This window comes from Gallus gallus, chromosome 2, assembly GCF_016699485.2.
Source record: "Gallus gallus isolate bGalGal1 chromosome 2, bGalGal1.mat.broiler.GRCg7b, whole genome shotgun sequence".
Taxonomy (NCBI): Eukaryota; Metazoa; Chordata; class Aves; order Galliformes; family Phasianidae; genus Gallus; species Gallus gallus.
Genome location: NC_052533.1, coordinates 105,677,560 through 105,696,611, shown reverse-complemented (window position 1 = coordinate 105,696,611; position 19,052 = coordinate 105,677,560). Strand labels below are relative to the sequence as shown.

General features: G+C 37.0%; 1 long non-coding RNA gene across 3 annotated transcripts in view; it reads left to right on the top strand.

The window, feature by feature from the left end:
• Positions 1 to 5,760: 5,760 nt before the first annotated feature.
• The window catches only part of LOC107052700, a 39,407-nt gene continuing 26,115 nt past the window's right edge, over positions 5,761 to 19,052 (top strand). The window contains exons 1-2 of one of the 3 annotated variants that reach the window (XR_005857628.2): positions 5,761 to 5,841; positions 14,616 to 14,789. This is a non-coding gene — a long non-coding RNA (uncharacterized LOC107052700). Of the gene's footprint in view, positions 5,842 to 8,343; positions 8,516 to 14,615; positions 14,790 to 19,052 lie in introns of all 3 variants that reach the window. The other 2 variants (XR_005857629.2, XR_001465361.4) reach the window with 2 other exon arrangements.

The following is a 19,052-nucleotide window of genomic DNA, read 5'->3' as shown; positions in this document are numbered from 1 at the left end:
TGGGTAGTCTGGAGGAATCCTTAATTCCCTCAGCTTTGTGCAACTACCTTGGGAAAATCAAGTAAGTGCACATGCTCCCTGTTCAGTCAGTAGAGAGGAAATCACCTGTAGAAGATGAATCAGAGCGTCCAAGATCTGATTTACTTGCTGGAGACGCTCATCTCCTCCCAGTGACTACAGAGGGAGTGCAGAGTGACAAAACTTAGCACGTCAGAGCATCAGGTAGAGGCCTACAGTAAGCTGGCTTTCCATCCTTCTGAAGAAATCTACTGTAGATCTATTTATCCACTTATAAAAGTTATTCTGCATAGTACGATTATAAAAACAATGTTGTATGACCTACATGTGGTACATGGCAGTTCCAACTCTAAACTATGTTTTTTCAATGTTTTAATGAATTCTTCAGCAGATTTCACAGTGACCTGTGTCCCATTGTCATTCTGACTGAATTACAAATAAATATACAAATTAATAAATTGGTCTTTGCTCCTGGTTTGCAATAATAGTATAATATATAAACAAGTAGTTTGCAATAAAAACTGTTTACATATAATCTTTTCTGTTTTCTCTACAGAGCCATTTTTAGACCTTTATGGACATTTACATCAAAGGTAAAGTTTTCTTCCAAAAATAGGGAAGGAAAGTTCTATGGTTGCAGTATACATATGCCTCATTCCCTCTCCTTTCACCCTTCCTTTGCATCATGGGGTCAAGGATATATTCACATTTTGGCTTCTGTGACCTATCCATTAAATGGGAAATACTGTCCTTTTCTATAATTACTATAAATTATTCTGGAATTAAGAATCACAGAATCATAGAATCACAGAATCACCAAGTTTGGAAAAGATCTCTAAGATCATCCAGTCCAGCTGTTCACCTATCACCAATATTTCCCACTAAACCATGTCCTTCAGTACAACATCTAAATGTTCCTTGAACACTTCCAGGGATGGTGACAATACCACCCACCTGGGCAGCCCATTCCAGTACCTGACCACTCTCTTGGAGAAGAAGTATTTGCTAACATCCAACCTAAATCTTCCATGGCGCAACTCGAGTGCATTCCCTCTAGTCCTGTTGTGAGTCACATAGGAGAAGAGGCCAACTCTCATCTCACCACAACCTCTGTTCAGGTAGCTGTAGAGAGTGATAAGGTCACCCCTGAGCATCCTCTTCTCCAGACTCAACAATCACAGCTCAATTAGGCACTTCTCTTAAGGCTTGTGCTCTGGACCCCTCACAGCTCTGAACATGCTCCAGAGCATCAATGTCTTCCTTGTAGTGAGGGGCCCAAAACTGAACACAACACTTGAGGTGTGGCCTCACCACAAGTGAGTATAGAGGGATGATCTCTTCCCTGGTCCTGCTGGCAACACTATTTCTGACACAAGCCAGGACACCATTGGCCTTCTTGGCCACTTGGACACACTGCTGGCTCATGTTCAGCTGAGCATAGACCAATACCCCCAGGTCCGCTTCCTCTGCACAGTCTTCCAACCACTCTGCCCCAAGTCTGTTGCATTGCCTGGGATTGTTGTGGCTAAAGTGCAGGATCTGGCACTTGGTTTTTTTGAACTTCATCCCATTGGCCTCAGCCCAGAAATCCAGCCTGTCCATATCCCTCTGTTGGGCCTTCCTACCCCCAAGGCTGATCAACACTTCCTCCCAACTTGGTGTCAGCTGCAAACTTACTGAGGGTGCACTCAGTGCCCTCATCCAGATCATCAATAGAGACACTGAACAGGACAGGCCCCAGTATTGACCCCTGGGGAACACTACTTGTGACCAATCACCAGCTGGATGTGACTCCATTTACCACCACTCTCTGGGTCCTGCCATCCAGCCAGTTCTTTACCCAGAAGAGAGTGTATCTGTCCAAGACACAGGCTGCCAGCTTCTCCAGTAGAATACTGTCGGAGAAAGTGTTAAAGGCTTTGCTGAAGTCCATGTAGACTATGTCTACCTAGAAGAAGCTCAGCCAGGTACAAGCTAAATTGTTCATTCATGAAAGCATTTTAATGAAGGAGTAAATCTGTGTTTGGTAAACTTGAGATTTTGAGTAATTTGTGTAACTGCAGAGGCTTTTCCTCTTCTGAACTTCTTTCTTTCTTTCTGATGTCAAAGAATTCATCACTTTGTAGCTCTGATTCATTAGAAAGGATTTGTAAGCTTCCAGAGATAATGAATACCACACATTGCATTGGGCCCATGCTCCACAGGTCTTCTATTGCTTTAAACATATGACAGTTTCAAAGCGTTGGAAGAACTGGCTGAAAAAGAAGTCCCAAGGCTTATTCTCTGTTTGAATATGTTACCAATCCACTTCTACATAGCTCGCCAAACAAGCTGAGGCTGAATTTATGACAAATTCTATAGAGATAAAATAAGACAAAAGAAAGTCTATCATCATTTGGAGATTACAAATTCAACTAAGAGGCATTTGTGTGTGTCAAACCTGGAAATGAATCACAATCCACAGCAATGGCAGCTGAACCTAGAAAATGCATGTGAGTTGAAATATGCTGTTTTTGAGTATGCTTGGAGACATAGGCATGAGAAGCTGAGTTGTGTAGAGAGCTGGCATAGCTCAAACTGCCCCAGCCAGTGTTGATAGCAGTTATAGAGCCGGAGGAGTGGCTGAGCTCCCTAAGACATCAGTCTGCACAGAAATTTCACAGAGATAAGCAAGGCAAAGGGAACCCAAGAGAGTTGTGCCTGCAATTCCTGTGCATCCAATTGTCACAGCTACACCTCTCACCAGGATATGCCAGTAGTCTGTAGACACCATAATATATGGGAAGTTTGAAGGCACTGCATTGTGCTGGAGTTCTCTGCCAGGAAGATTACTCTAGGATCTGCATACTCCTGCATAACAGACATCGTCTGGATTACACTGTGGTTTAATATGGTAAGAGTTCAAGCAGTGTTTCCCTCTGCAAAACCAAATCCTGTTTTCCCTCCTCATATGAGAAGTCTCACTGAGCCAGAGGAACAAGCTAGGCTTGTAGGGTAGAACACCCTTTGAACTAAACTCTACTCTCATTTATACCTCTGTGAGTTGAAGTATGTCTTGCACTTCATTGATGCTAGTTGGGATGTTTCACTGCTATTGCAGAAGAAAGACAGCAGCTCTAGACCTCTTCACTCATTCTGAAGTTCCAAGAGCATTTTCCTACTATACTACTATAGTGTGAACTGAAACATATGATTATTACTACAGTTATTTTGTCATCTTTGCTTTCTGACCACACATCTATAATAATGCATTCACTGTTCAGAACTGAGCTTTAGCTTTGAGTGAACCTGAAATATTTAGCATAGCAGTCTAAGGAAGTTTACTGAGCATGTATCTGATTTACTGATGTCTCTTTCTCTCTTATTTATTTATTTTGTAGTAAGAGTAGCAGAACTTTTCTGCAAGAGAGAGGTGCGGTTTTTTTTGTTTGTTTGTTTGTTTTGTTTTGTTTTGTTTTGTTTTTCCCAAGCAAAAGTAAAATAACACCCATAAAAAGACAGGTTAATGAAGCAAAGGAATCTGCTGTGGACATTGAGATTTTGCTTGTTTTCTTTAAAATAAATGATTCTGATGCAATATATGAAATAAATATTTGTTAAAATAAATAGTTCACAGAGTGTTTTATATTAATAATTTTGGTTGGAAAGTGTAGGGGAGACCAGAAAAGGAAGAAGTAAAAGCTTGTGTGGAAACTTAGCTTTAATAAGAGCAAGTTTTGCCCTGCCATGTTTTGAAACGATCTGGAAAAGCCTGTTGCCTTCCGCAAAGAACAAACACAGTTAAAATTACTAACGCAATGACTCTACTTAACAAACAACTTAATACCTGCAGACTTTCTAACTGGGTGTGGAGGTGTAATTGGCTCTTTTGGATCTTTCTCCTTGGACAGAAGCCAAAGTAAACTCCCAAGCCAAGTCATCCTGATTTAAAAACCATTTTTCTGAAGCTCTTGGTTCCCATGAAGGCTCAATATCTATTTAACAATTGGAAATCCAGATACAAGCGAAACACTTCATTTGGAGGCTTTGTCTGTGTAAACTACATAAAAGCAGAAGTGCAAACATGCTTTAGGACACGTAAACCCCTGTGTAGCACACAGTGGTCTTTGTAAATTAATATAATGAAATATTCACAAATTGAAAGTATCTGTTTACATGCGTTAGATCATCAAGCACAGACGTGCACTTCCACTGTCTTTGCACATCGAGTACTGTTAATAATTTTCACTGAAGAAAATCTCTGTGATGAATTCCAGCCACCTTCATTTTGTCAGAAAAATACTGAGAATATTTTTGGAGGCACTGAAACAAGATGTAATGGTGAAACTTTCTACTGATGACAAAAAGATTTTGTACATTTCTGTTTATCTTTTTATAAAGCCTTTTACCTTTTAATCTTTATAGCAATGCTGGAGAGGCTCCAGTGCTTTCAGTGTGAAATTTGCATAGACTTTTTTTCCTACCAAATGTAGATTCATTTCCACTCAGCAAAATATGTGGTATACATTCATCCTGAATGTAACAAAGAAAAAATTTTAAATAAATTGAAAAATCAAAGAATCAAAATCTACTCTTGGAAAAGCTTTTGTGCAGCAACTAATAGAAAAATCCTTTGTAAATTGTTCAGCTAGATGTAAGTGGTGTGCAAAACAGTTATGGCTTATACAGTCATAACCTGGATGGTAGCTAGAGGTAGAAATTGGGAAAAAAAGATTCTTGAAAGTATTGCTTTTCAGAGAAAAAAGGGTGGAAGGCAGCACAGAGAGCTGGGATTCCTGCCTTTCTGGTGTGATGAAGAGTTGCCACAGAGGCAGGAGACATTAACTGCCACTGCAAGAAAGGTGCTTGGGACAAGCTGTGCTCCCGTAAAGTCTGAAGGGGACTCTCCTTCATATAGGTGCTATCCAGTTTACATACACGATTACACTCAGGACTTTTCTACTAGTCTATTTCAGAAATAGTGCAGGATCACAGGCTTCACTGCCGTTTGGTTTAATGTTTGCCCTGTGTAATATATATTTTTCCAAGTCTTTTTGCTATTTTTTATGCTGATGATTACTCAGAATGGCAGGCAAACAATGCCTGCTGTTGGTGAAGTAATACCATTCAACTACCTCCATTTTCTTTCCGATACGCTCCAACATGTTGCCTTCTTAGTCTGCAAGAATGTCTGGAGTGCAGTGTGGCCCTGGTGAAAAAAAAACCCAGCCACAATACCAGCTATAGTCCAAGTAGAGATTAGCTAATCTAGCCTCGGTAAAACTGAGGCCACAGGCAATGCAGTAGATCTTTAACATCTGCATTTGTGTCAGAGAGAATTGCTATTCTTGTTTTTTTTTTTTTTTTTTTTTTTTTAAACAAAATTCTGAAGACATCCCTCAATAAAAATAACAGACTGCCAACACTGGTGTCATTTCAGCAGGGCTGATTTTGGAGATGCCGTAGAAGCATATAACGTTCAATAACTATCCTGAATTAACTGAGGTTACATACATAGTTTTAAAGAGCTATCTAAAGTCTTCCTGGCTTATCTGTTAAACTAGGGAATGCTTGCTGTAAGAACTAAAAAAAATGAGGGTAAATTGTAATGCTAACAGTAGGCAGAAAAAAGCCTTTTGAAGTATTGCCCTGTGGGACTCACTTGTGCTAGTTCAGTCAGGTTTGGGAAGTGCTAGATGATGGAGGATATGAAAATGCAGAGAATCTGGGTTCCGACATAAAGGAAACACACACTCCCTCTCTAATCTCTGACAGAGGTAAGGCTGAACAAGACACAGGCAAACCCTCCAGAGGAGTTTAATGTGGAAACTATGTGACAAACAGGTAAGTTAAGTATTATTCATGCTATTTCAATATATTTTTGGCATTTTTCTCCTTTTTCTAATTTAAAAACATATGCTTTGTGGAGCCAATGAATTTTGGGATGCTCTGTGACAGAGTAGGAAGCCCTTTGAGGCAGGGGACACCGTCATTGCTCCAGGCCTGACAAGCAGAGAGAGACCCTTGTGGTAGTAGGATCCAGTCCTGCTCAACTGGAAAATGCACTGTACATACCGGATGATGGAGAGGATGAACTCAGGGCTAGTTTGAAGCATTCTGGTGTAGCCATTATTAAGAAATAATGCAAATTTTTTCTTCTAGGAGGAAGGACTCGGGAATGTGCCCACACTCTGCTTTACCTCCATGTGGTAATGCCAGCTTGCATGAAGTGGTTTGCCCTGTTTTTCCATGCAGGAAAAGCTGGACTCACCCTCTCTAGAGAGCCTCCATTTTCTGAGGAAAATGGAGTCAAGCTGATGTTCCTTTGGGGGCAGAGTGAGATTCTTTTTGGCTGTCCCAGGGACTTTGCAGGAGTGGCCTGTACATCTTCCCCACTTTTGCTCTTTTCAGTCCACTTAAATCAAAGTTTTGTCCTATAATCATTATATTTTATTAAACTCTTTTTCTCTGATTTCAGTACAATTTCAAATGTTTGCTACCAAAAGCAATTTCAAAAAAAAAAAATAAAAAAAATTACTTACATAGAAATGGGTGATTCATGCCTCTTTGCATATGACACAGGTGCATAAAACATCTTATTCCCCACCTTTTTCTGTTGCCAGCCAGTCTACACAGACATAGTTACTGACTATGAATAATAAAGTAAGGTAAAATAAAAACACTTTCAGAATTACTGAATTCACTTTACTCTGAAGAGGCACAGAGATGATCAACAGAGATAGATCAACATAGTGCATCTATGCTGTGACTCTTTTTACTATGCATGTTTTATGCAAAAGAGTCTTTGAAACAAAGATTCGGGCCACAGAAGTATGTAAAAAATCACCATTTCTGTTATGCAATTCTTATGATAATTCATGAAGAAAGGTGGCATGAACTGCTAAAAAGCATCAAAAGGAAAGGATGTTCTTTTCATGTGTTATGTTTCAGGGGAAAGGCACTGAAAATATTTAGTGCAAATCTCTTACCTGATGCTAGCACAGAACGTACTCTCAGTTATACATGTTCATAGGCCATATGTTGCACTGCTGTTAAATTAACACTTATAATTGTATGGTGATGTTCTGAATTTCTGCATGCATTGAAGGCTATATATAGATTTGCTTATGATACTGCCACCTTCAGGAATTAAGTTTTATGTAAATTTAACATAACTGTAGTTGTGAGACGAAATAACACTAGAAGTAATGTGTTTATCTAATTTCCAGGCATGTACATCTCTCAAGATCCACACTGGGTTCCTCACTTATATACCACCTCTGAATTTAGCCTTCATAGTGTAAGGCTAAGAAATTCAATGGCAATTTAAGGCTGCTTCAATTAATGTGCCAAGGGACCAGATAAACATATGCGATGTTAGGCAGATAGCAAAAAGCATTATGAATGTGTAAAGTAAGACAACTCCCACTTAAATTACTCCAGTTCTGCTTATACATTTCCCTATATGGTTCAAAGGGATTAGATGTTCAAATATTCTTCAGAAGTACAAGCTTTAGCAAATGAAAATGTGGAGCTAAATGAGCAAAATATTTTTCCCATTTCTTTGAATTATCAGAGATTGTTCAAATGAATCCTGCACTATACTTGAATGAGAAGAGGATCTTCCAAAGTATTAAATACTATTTGCAGCAGAATATTGACTATAGTAGACCTATAATTAATACAGTTTTCAAGAATGTAAAACAGTGTGATTTTAGACCCCGTTTTGAATAATTAAGAAGAAATATCTCATTTTTTTCATGTTCCGAGAAAGTAGCCTATACTATTCAGTTGGTTATTTTATACTGTACCTGACTCAGGCCCTTTTATTAGACATGTTGAACATATGAATGAATGTTATAAAAATTCAATTCAAAGTATTAATTTAGTCTAACTTTTCGTGTCTGTGACATCTTCACCTGAGCTAGTCACACAGGTAATCTAGGGTCACCATCTGTATTCAGTGGAAATAGAGTAAATATGATCAATCCACATAGGACAATATTAATCTGATCATATGCAGGCCTCTTGTTTAGAATAAGGCATCTGTCAACTACTGACGAAATCTCTGCTGACTAAAAAAAATTCCAAGCTCAGAAGTTTGTATCTATGTAGTAAGCACACATTTAGTCAGTTCAGTCTCCCACAGTTACCCACCTTCAGTACATCTCAGGAATTCACAAGAACACTTGCAATGGGTTTTTGGAAACAAAGTTTAAATATTTCCTTTGCTTGTTTTCTCACACTCCTCTAACCTATCAGACTCCGTTCCCTTTGTAAAAACAATTAAATACAAACTGGTTATCAAGCCTGGTTCTTTGACTGATCTGATTTTTTTGAAAACAGGGCTTCAACTTGGGTTTGTAACATTGTAACGAAGACCCCAATCAACAAGGTAACAGCTGGTCTGCAAGCATAATTTTAATAAGAAACTCCTTTCTGATGCATAATTTTCCGAAATATTGAAAATCCTTCTGGATATCAAAATTTGTATCTTTCATGATCTTTACATGAAGAGGTAAGACATTAAAAAAATTACTAAATACTTTTTTTCTGACTTGACAACAATGACAATCACTTGTCCTAAGTTTGTGTTCAGTGGTTCAAATGTATTTTGCTTGCTGCCCATATCTGATAATTAGTGAACTAGGCTTCCTACAGTACCACTGTGGAATATGTATTTTACATAGAAAAGGTATGTAGAATATTTTATAAAATTTTCAAGCTGTCTCTCCAACCAAAAATGCCTTTTTGCTTTTTCTTTTGCTGTCCTTTGTTTCAGCTGAAACAAAAACTTGTAAGCTCACATTTTATTATGGAATCTTCCTATGAATTTGCTCAGAAATTTAAGCTTTAAAATGAACACATGCTGATAGAAAAATCTTAGCTTATGAAAGATATTTTTTCTCATATCAGAAATGCAATTAATTCTTCCTTTCTTTTACTTTATAAAACAAAAGCAGAAAAAACAAATAACGCAGCATTATGTCATCACTGTATCATGTATCATAACTTCAAGGAAGTTATGTAAAATGTAAATATCATGAATATTATTACTATTACTCTTTGTCAGCCAGTCACCATCATACACAGTCCTTACTCCAGATAATATAGTAAACAGAAAGTTAATTATCCAGTAGGAAGGAAAAAAAGCATAGCACAACAGCTTTGTAATATCCTTTTGTACCCTACAGATTTTATCTGCTTCTAACGTATTATGATCTCAGTTTTATAATTATACACAGGTACATAGAATAAGACTTTGCTTTGAACTCCTTGAAATACAGCATAAAAGAATTACACACTCCAAATGCAGTATTAGCTTGGCTTGCTGCAATATCGAAAGGTAGCAAACAGACAAATTAATCATGGGATAGAAGGCTTGTGTCTCACCCAGGGCTATACCACAAACCCAAGAAAGCCCAGTTTAACCTCTTGCTCAAGCTAAGGAGGTTTTTTTTTTTTTTTTTTTTTTTTTTTTTTTTTTTTTTTTTTTTTTTTTTTTTTTTTTTTTTTTTTTTCTGATGACTTCAGTAGGAATTGGACTGGATCCAGAAAAGGAGAGGATGCTATCAGGCATTAACTACTTTGCCTTGATAGGAACTTGAGGCAGATACTTGTTTGAAGAGTTAGTTTCAAGAGCAAACAAGAAAGCTGGATGGTGTAAATACATGCCTACTGTATCACTACCAAATCATTGCCCTTCTGATTCTCAAAGAAAGGTTGTAGCATAAGTTTTCAACTACTGCCCTTTTCTGTATCATTTACTGCAGCTTTTCTTGTGGCAGTATTATACACTTGGCGTAACAGCAATTTTCTTCCTTTTTGGTGTGCAAATTTCAGAAAAAAGAGTGCGAATGGAGATGGAAATAGAATGTGTTCAGTTGAAAAGACCTGTGGAAAAATAGCAATTTTTATTTTAACATCTTTTAATAAGAAGAAATATTTTGTAGTTACAGGGAAATGTTTTTGTCTTCCCCTAAACTCAGTGATAATTATTCCTCCATTGCCATATTTTATACAAGAATTCAGAGGAAGAATATGATAAGGATATGGATATACAAAAAACTTAGAACCAAAAATTATTTACATTTTTATAAATATTTTTATTTCTATTAAGAATGTTAAATGCAGATAAAGGATTTATTTGTGCTTCTTCTTTCAAGTTGGTTTGCATAAATCAGGAGGCTGTCTACACTGAGATGCGTTTATGACAAATTTGTGAAATGAGTACATTTTGAATTATGAGAAAAAGGCAGAAAAAGTGGCATCAAATGAGGCAGCTAGCTATAAATATCTTACTAATCAGTTTCTAATGATATCTATGACAACTCCAGATTTCATGAACAAATTGTGAAAGACATTGGACCAACAATATTTCTCTTGTCTTACACAGAACAGTGTACAGTACCTTAACAACATCATTTAATCATCTCAACATTGACACCATATGCACCATATGCAATAACTACTGGATGAAGTGTGTGCTAAAATGTCATCTCCAGTTCATTACATTTAGGATATAAATATTCCTTCTCTTTTAGGCCTTTCTCTTTGTGAGAAGAGAAGCAATCACTTTCACTGTAAGAAAAAAAACAAAACAAAACAAAACAAACAAACAAACAAAAAACAACCAAAACCAAACAAACAAAGCAAAACAAACATTAGAATGAAGAATAAAGAATTTTGTCAGAGGAGGTTTTATTTTGTACAGCAATTCAAATTTAATGTTTAGATAATTGCAGTCATAATTGGAATGCGTGATTTATTCAGAATGAGGAGAATCCATTTTGTATCCATTAAACAAAGAAATCTACAAACAACAACAACAAAACCAATAATATTTCTCATGTTTTTGCTTTCAGGCCACGTCTTTCAGAAAGCTAAAACAAAGCTCAGACTTGGTATAATTCAATACTAGCCTGGCTAAAACAATGAAAAATAAAATAAAATAAAAAAAAAAAGATCACAGATAAGTGAAATGGTTCTTTATGAATCTCAAAACCCATGTGGATGAGTTGTAGTTTATTAAGCATCTGATAAAAGTGGAATGCAGGGCCTGGTTTTGATTCTTTAAAAATTGAGTGATGAGTTCACAAAGTAAAGAATGAAAAAGTATTTCAGTAGGGAAAAAATAATTTCTTCTATGCACGTAATCTAAGCATGGGCAGAAATTAGAGAAAAACTTTACAATGAAATCAGCCATTTCAAATGTAGAGAGGCACTTTAAGTCTCTTTTTCGTATGTATTTCAGATTAGTATTCATATTGGTAAAGATATGAACTGACTGTAAGTCTGCCAAGTAATAAATGATTCTTTTTTTTTTTTCTTCTAGACAGATAAATTTACTTGTAAGAATTTTGAGGTTGCAGGAGTTCTCACCTCTTATTCTCTCTCTCATCATTAATTGCTTCTGTGACTGAAGAAGTGTGGTGAGATGCACCACTTCCCAGGATCTGTTTTTCCCTCTGAAAACCGAGCTGACCATATAACTATTTAAAATGCTGTTTTGACTGCTCAAGTAGTTAATGTTTCTAAAATGTTTTGGGCTTTCCCAAAAACATACTTGCATGTATCCTGTCCTGTGAGTAACACAGTTTCAATTCTTGGCAGAGATGAAGTCTTCAGGGGCCTTCACATGGGACCAGTTCAAGGCCCTTTGCAAACAGAGTCTTAATCCATGGCAGTGAAAGGAAAGGGTCAAACAGTTGGAATGGCTGTGGTGGTTATGACTGTTGAGGGAACCACAGTGGTACTCTCAGAGGGCTCTGCCTCTCAGGGAGGGATGGAAGAGGTGGCTTGGGAGGGTAAAATGTAAGGAAGGAAAGCTAGGCAGGCACATTACCCATTTTGAGGGAATGAGGGAAGCTCATAAAAGGCATGGAAATGGGTCTTCCTCTGTTTTGTTACAGATCATCTTACCTTTGTATAGAGATACTCACACAGGTCCAATTCAGCTTGTGATTGTCAAAAACTTAAAGTTTGCATGTTTGTTGTCTGGTTAGCTCTCCATCTCATATTTGTGAAGCTAAATATTTTTATGCAGAAGCAGTATATGTTTTTACATACACAGATGGAATTACTTGCCCCTTTAAAATTATAAAGGCTACGTATATTGATGGATAACAGTAAAGACAAACTCACTGTTGTTACACTGAATGGAATTCGTTCCCTTTTCTAGTTTTCTAGCAGTAAAATTGAACCTGTATTTTGTGTTTGTGTGTGTTGATGTGGGTTGAATGGAAGGCCTGAGTATATGGAAATCATGTCAGTAAATCACTCCTAGCATTTATACATTACCATGCATGTTGCAGCTTGGTTTTCATAGCATTCCACTAACACAGATCAGAACATTCCTTGTTCTTTTGAGTATCTACTGGCCTTGTTTAGGAGCGCTACTTATCTGCATATCTCTGAAAAGAAAATAAAGAAAAGAAAGCCTAAACCTGTAAGAATATTTTTAGACTTCACAGTTTTCTGAAGATAGAATACATTTGCTGTTTAACGTTCATTACAAAGTTATTACTTTCATTTGGCTTTCTGCAAAAAAGGAGATAAATAAGAGTGGGTAAAACTGGCTGGAGGTAGATTTACTTTGTTGAATCATTTCTCCTACTTTTCATTTTACCACATAAAGGACGAGTGAGTGTTTCAAATCTGAGTTGGGTTTTATATCATCTTTGAGGGAATAGTAACCAGGAAAGTGATAAACACATTAGAAAATCATAAACAATGAGAAGGGCGAACTTTTTTCATCTGTTTTGTTGTGGTTTTATATGTTGATGGAACGGTAGATAGTGAAGACATAGTAAAGCATACAGACTTTAAATACAAAACAAGATACTACCTGTTGCTTAGCTTCGACTGAATAAAACGGCCCAAGAAAATACCAGAAAATAGCCATGGCAAGTTGTTCTCTACTTAATTGTTATGCAATTCAATGTATTCCATCATGCATATTAAAATTTTTGAAGAATAGTGAGTGGGCTTGTTTCTCAATTCACTTCATTAATATCAATTCTATCAAGAGCTGTTTTCAAAAAATCAGTAGTATTATGCAGATGTAAGAAGGTGTAATTGATGAATATACAAGGCCCACTGTGCATATAGTTGTTCACAGAAGTTGCTTTCTACTAAGTAGTTACTCTGCTTCATTACTCTCTTTCCTTTTACAGTTATTTATAAAACAATAAGTAGCAATTATGTATTTATATCTTTATGACTGTAATTACTTTCTGCACACTTTCCACAGGGACAAATGACTACAGAAGCAAGAATGTTTAATTGTGAAGGTCATTTTGTCTGAGTAAGAGCTGCAGCACTCTGCTGTCAAGCAAAATATTTTGAAGGACTGTAAATGGACTTAAATTGTTCTGGAGACATCTTCCTTTTTATTTTTCAAAGCATTTCCTGTCTAAAGACTAACATGGCCAATGACATATAACACAATCATGTTTATGAAGTAAGTGTGAGTGATAGCGCTCCTGCTTGGCTCAAAATTATTTATCACGTATTAAGCTGATTTGCTATGCTTAAAAAACAAACAAACAAACAAAAAAACCCTAATATTTCTCACGTACATTGTGTTACTGAAGTCTTAGTTGATATTAACTCTTTTCTGAGAGCAACATCTTAGATAGAAATAAAAGATCTTCTTTGCAAATAATTAAATGATTGTTTTAGAATATTTTGTTAGTTTCTAATCTCCTAAGATCAATCATACTTGGAGAGGATTCTTCTTTCATCATATTTGTTCCATTAGCCATTTTTGGCTTCAGCTTGTAGAGAATGTGCTATCGATTATACAATTGGAGCTGAAAGAGAGAGCATCTTGAGACTCAGAAGAGTCCCAGGAGACTGAGATGAGAAACAACTGTGCTTAAAGGCTGACAGAAATAAACAAACAATAGATAAGGACTGAGATAGTCTTGGCTGTTAACCAGATAAATACTGAAATCAATTTTTTACAAACAGGTTTATCTTTTCAATGCAATATTTTCAATGGCAGGAAGAAAATGTTGAACAGATTTCCTGAAGCAAATGCAGTGTCATACAACAAGAAAAAGGCTTCAAATGGTACTATAGGTCAAAGAGGAACAATCCATTCCAAATGATTAAATACTGGTGTTAATTGTACTACAGTGCATCGTGCAAAGCAATGAAAAAGATACACAAAGGACTACAAATGTGAACTTGTTTTTACATTCATTTCCTATGTATCAAGAGAGTGAGAAAAAAGCCTTTTTTTTTTTTTTTTTTGTCAGGTGTATTTATTGACAGTAAATTGAAGCCACATTCCATTTGCTTTCAAAGAAGAAATGCCCAGACAATTTGGTGGGTTTTGCGCTAGATATGTCAAGGAAAATAAGATACTCATGGCTTCCACATTCAATTCAAATTACCGTAAAAAGTCAGTTTTGCATTTATAGGAACACTGAATTTTGATATGTTGAAGAGATATGACTATTTTATCTATATGACTCATTCCTTTAGCAGTTAATTCCATGCACTGATTATTCCTCTGAATTTCCTTTTTTGCTGAAGCAAGCATAATTTTGCTGAATCTGATGAGGTAAGGGACATGCCAATGCATTTTGCTGTATCTTGTTTTTCACCAGCTCTCGCCCAAATGTCCAACTCACTGCAGTCCTCGTAGGCCTAATGCACCCTGGCCCTGATATGGTTCCCTGCTAGGCTGGGACAAGCCCAGTGCTGCTGCAGGCTGGCTGGAAACCTGTGTGCCTCCCTGATGAAAGCACAGAGATCAAGTATACACTGAGGAATTATGTGGGGTGAGGTGCTCCTATGTATTCTGCTTGCATTAACAGTCCTAAATGACCCAATAAAATGGTATCATTGTTCTATGTCTGATTATTTAGAAATACTCCTGGAAAAAATAATTCCTCTTTAGTACCAAAATGATTTAGAAATATTGCTGGAATAAATGACTCATACTCAGTAATAAATACAGATATATATATGTATATATATATATTTCATTGGGCATTTGATTGGCAATGTGGGAATTCTTACAATTGCAGTAATACTAGTGATTTTCATGTTTATATACGTGTATATTGCATATATTTTGCATATGTGCTGTACATAGGCACGCATATTTTCAAACAAGCCAAACAAAAAATATTTCTTATTTCAGCAACCTGGGAGAAGGACACATTATATTTACTGCCTGGAGGTTATAACCACATAAGGAAACAAAATAAGGCATGATCTTAAATATTTCACCCCTGGCATGCCTGGTCTGTTTTCAAAAACACCAGGCTGAAATCTGAGCCTCCTGCAAACACTGAGAATCCTTCATCTGCAGCCTGCAGCATGGCTTGGAGATCATCTCTGTGTGCTTCTGTGGTGTGAACGCAGTGCAGTGCAAGGCAGAGGATGTAAAGCGGGGCCGTGAAGTGTGGCCTAGTTAACCACAGCACAGTGTGTGCAACCACGCCTCAACGGGCAATCCTGCAGACAGGCAAACCGGGTAGGGCAAAGCAACAGCTTCCCTTCCCTGTGGGTCCCTTCCAGCTCAGGGCATTCTGTGATTTTATGTAGAACGAAAAACAAATTTTACACTGAAATGCTGTATTTTCCCTGTCCTGTTGTGCTAACTAGTTTTAGCCAGTTCTAGAAGCATGAATACCTCACACTTAAATAAATGTGGAGACATCTATTTAGAAAGTTATCGCTGCAGAGCCCAGCCCCATCTCACAGCCTGTGGCTGCTCACCAGTGTGATAGTGAACCAGTTCCTCAGGTGCAGCCGTTCACCTCCCAGCATGTTAGCTTATACCAAAACTGAAGTTGGTTTAACGTAATGCACTCAACCACGTATTATGATGGCCAAATGCTGGCCCAGTCTTGCTGACTCTGTGAGAAATTGAGGGGGAAGAAATCCTTGTGTGCTCTGCTGTCTTGCTCTGCTCCAACTGTGAAGGTTTCTCATCTTTCCCCACTAGTTTTTCTTTTTTTTTTGCTCAAAGGAACAGTCATTCTCCAGCCTGAACCTATGTGTGAACTGTGCTCTGTTCAGGCCTCTCACTGAAGCGTGTCCTGTACCATAGCAGCCATATAGACTGGAGGTTTAGTAGTATGGGGCAAATAAGAAAAATAACTGTGATTCTTGAGCATGCAAGTGAGATACATGGCTTTTAAACAGGATACATAAAAGGAATCACAGCATGCCCACAGGATGAATAGGAGACTTAAAAAAAAAGAAAAGGTTTGTGTGGTGTGAGGCTAATGAGGAAATGGAGCGCACCCTAGCTCTGAGCTATGCATTGGACTTCTGCTGTCACCACCCCTGTTAGCAAAATTTTTAGAATGCTTGAATACACAAATCTTGATCTAAAATGCTAACTGAAGTGTTTTACAGCTCAGAGAAAACATTTTGCATAGGCCTTAAAAAGAAACTTCTCACTGAACACACTACTTGATATCTCAGCATGAGAGCCAGCATATAGCCAAACAAAACCACATTCCCTACTTTCCAAGTCTCTTAAAAAAGTTATTGCCCATTAAGTGTTTGTTTTCTCTGCCTGAAGTTGAAACCACAGCACTGTAAACACGGCTGTTAACTAACCCTATTTGAGGTTTTGACTGAAACCTTGCTCAGATGCAAGATTCGTTGGATGTTGTTGGAAGATTAGATGTTAGTCCAAGCCCCAAAACAAGCCCAGGTGATGGCAGAGTGCAAGCATCATGCTCCTGGAATTGTGAAGACAGATGGGCTCCTCCTGTTCAATATTTCTGCAGAGGAAGCCAGGGGATACCCTGCACCTGGTATCCCCTGGCTTCCACCCAGGACAGAACCCACAACTGGGATGTCACACGGCAGAGTCATCAATGCAGAGCAGAGAGTACAAGCAAGATTCACAATATTCTGCAGCTTGAAAATAAGGAAGGTATTCTGTTCAGAGCCTCCTGGTATCCCAGGGACCAGAGGATCATTTTTTGTCCTTAGAAGTATGGAGATACAAAAGGACAAAACAGCTCAAGCAAAGATGAATTTAATGTGTTAAATTCTTTAATACCTTTTTAGACATCTAGCTCAGGCCTAACATTGAACTCCTTGGAGCTGATGTTAGAGAACAAACCAGACTGTTTATCATCACAGCCTCATAAAACTTGACTAAAGAGAAATATGTGAGTTTGTGCTTTTTATCTGGGAACAGAAATATCTGCCACTTCATGTCTATAAGGAAAAACATTTTGTATCTCTATCAGATACACTATAATCTGGTCATTACAAAATGTTGTTTGAACCTTCTGTATAGAACATTTATTTTGCTTAAACACCTGGGTAATATAGAAGGCAAGTGGTATTTATTATTCTTTTATTTTTAGAGTAGCTTAATTTCCAAAGAATGTCAAAGTTCATAAAACACTCTACTCTTTGAAAATGGCAATTCTGAAAGCAAAATTAAGTTAAAGTTTCCTCATCTTGAATTTTTCCTTGGGTGTGTGCAAGTTAGCCTGACAGCTTAAATGCTCAAAAGGAGATGAAAGAATTAAAACTCACAAATACTTGCTGAGAATTTATTTGCTTTGAGATCATATGGTTACTTCTCAGTAACTTGAATATTCATGTGACAGTGTGATTGAAGCATGGTCAAGAGCCCTATAGGTACATAGTGGTGGGACTGAAGAACTACAGATCGCAAAAAGTTAGTATTCACAGCAATATGTTTTCACAGAAATAGGTTTATTTTATTAGCTGAATGATCTGGTGAACTCTGGAGTTTAGTGGGTAAGGAAAACAATTTCTAATAACATTTCTAATCATCTTAGGGCTTTAATACATAGTTAACTTTTTTTTTTTTTTTTTTTTTCTAAAAGCAGAAGTAATTATCACTACATGAGAGGGAAGAAGCAAAATCTTCTGTTCCACTTTTTTTTTTTTTTTAATTTAATAACAACATTGGCATTTCCAATGTGTATTTGTAGAACTTAATGATAGAAGACATCTATTGCAGTGTTAAGTATGAGGGTAGAAGCTGGGTTTGAATTTCTCTAAATAGCACAGCCACAAATTCATTCAATTGGGATATTACACGAATATAAACAAAAGAAGAATCAGGCCAATAATCCTCAAAATAGGAAACAAATAACCAACTAATTCTATATTATTACAAATCTTGTTGCATGTATAAGATAGACAGGGAAGTCAGGGGATTTGCTCAAGGCTACAGATAGAGCTGGAAGTGCATCAAGGATTAAAACAGAGGAGAAAGTGATTATCATTCAGCTCACACTTCTTGTGGAATGTCCAGAAAAGATCGTGCACAGCTTGGTCAGTTATATGACACTATTTGTCTCTTCCTCTTATTTAATATAACCTATTTAAAACAAGGGTATGATGTCTAAAAATTAAACATACATGGTATAAGTGATTAATTTATTTCATTGTACAATCTTTGAAAAGTGTAGCTGCTAAATAGGTCAGGTGCAGATCCTGCCCTGTCAGCATACTGATTATTGTACATATTGTTCTTAAAACTGATGCTATCAAAAAAGAATGTGTCATTGAGTTTCATCTTTTATGTGAAAGAAAGAAAAAATAATAAATCATAAAAGTGATTAAACCACACCAGAATGAGCAATGAAGAAACACTACAGCATCCACCGTATCTGTATATATAAAAAAGACATATATATATAATGCATATACATATATACACGCACAAATATATATATACTTGTTGCAGAGTGTGTGCAAGAGTATAGATTTTATCATCTGCAACACCAGGATAATGCATAAACTCTATAATGTGGTTCTAGCTGTATAAAGACAGATCAAAGACTCAGCCCAGGCGTGTCTCCAGAGTTTCATTGCTGAGGGCTAATTATTCACAAAATGTCCCCACCTTAGAAAGTTGTCTAACAGGTTTATCTTTTGGCTTGTAGACATTTTAGAGAAGATACTACCTAAGCTCAGCTATTTCATATGACACGCTACAGCACTCAAAACAATTTCACTGGTTTTATGAGATATTTGACCAACTGCAGTTACATGTGAGTGTAATTTTCTCTCACAGAAGGAGACAG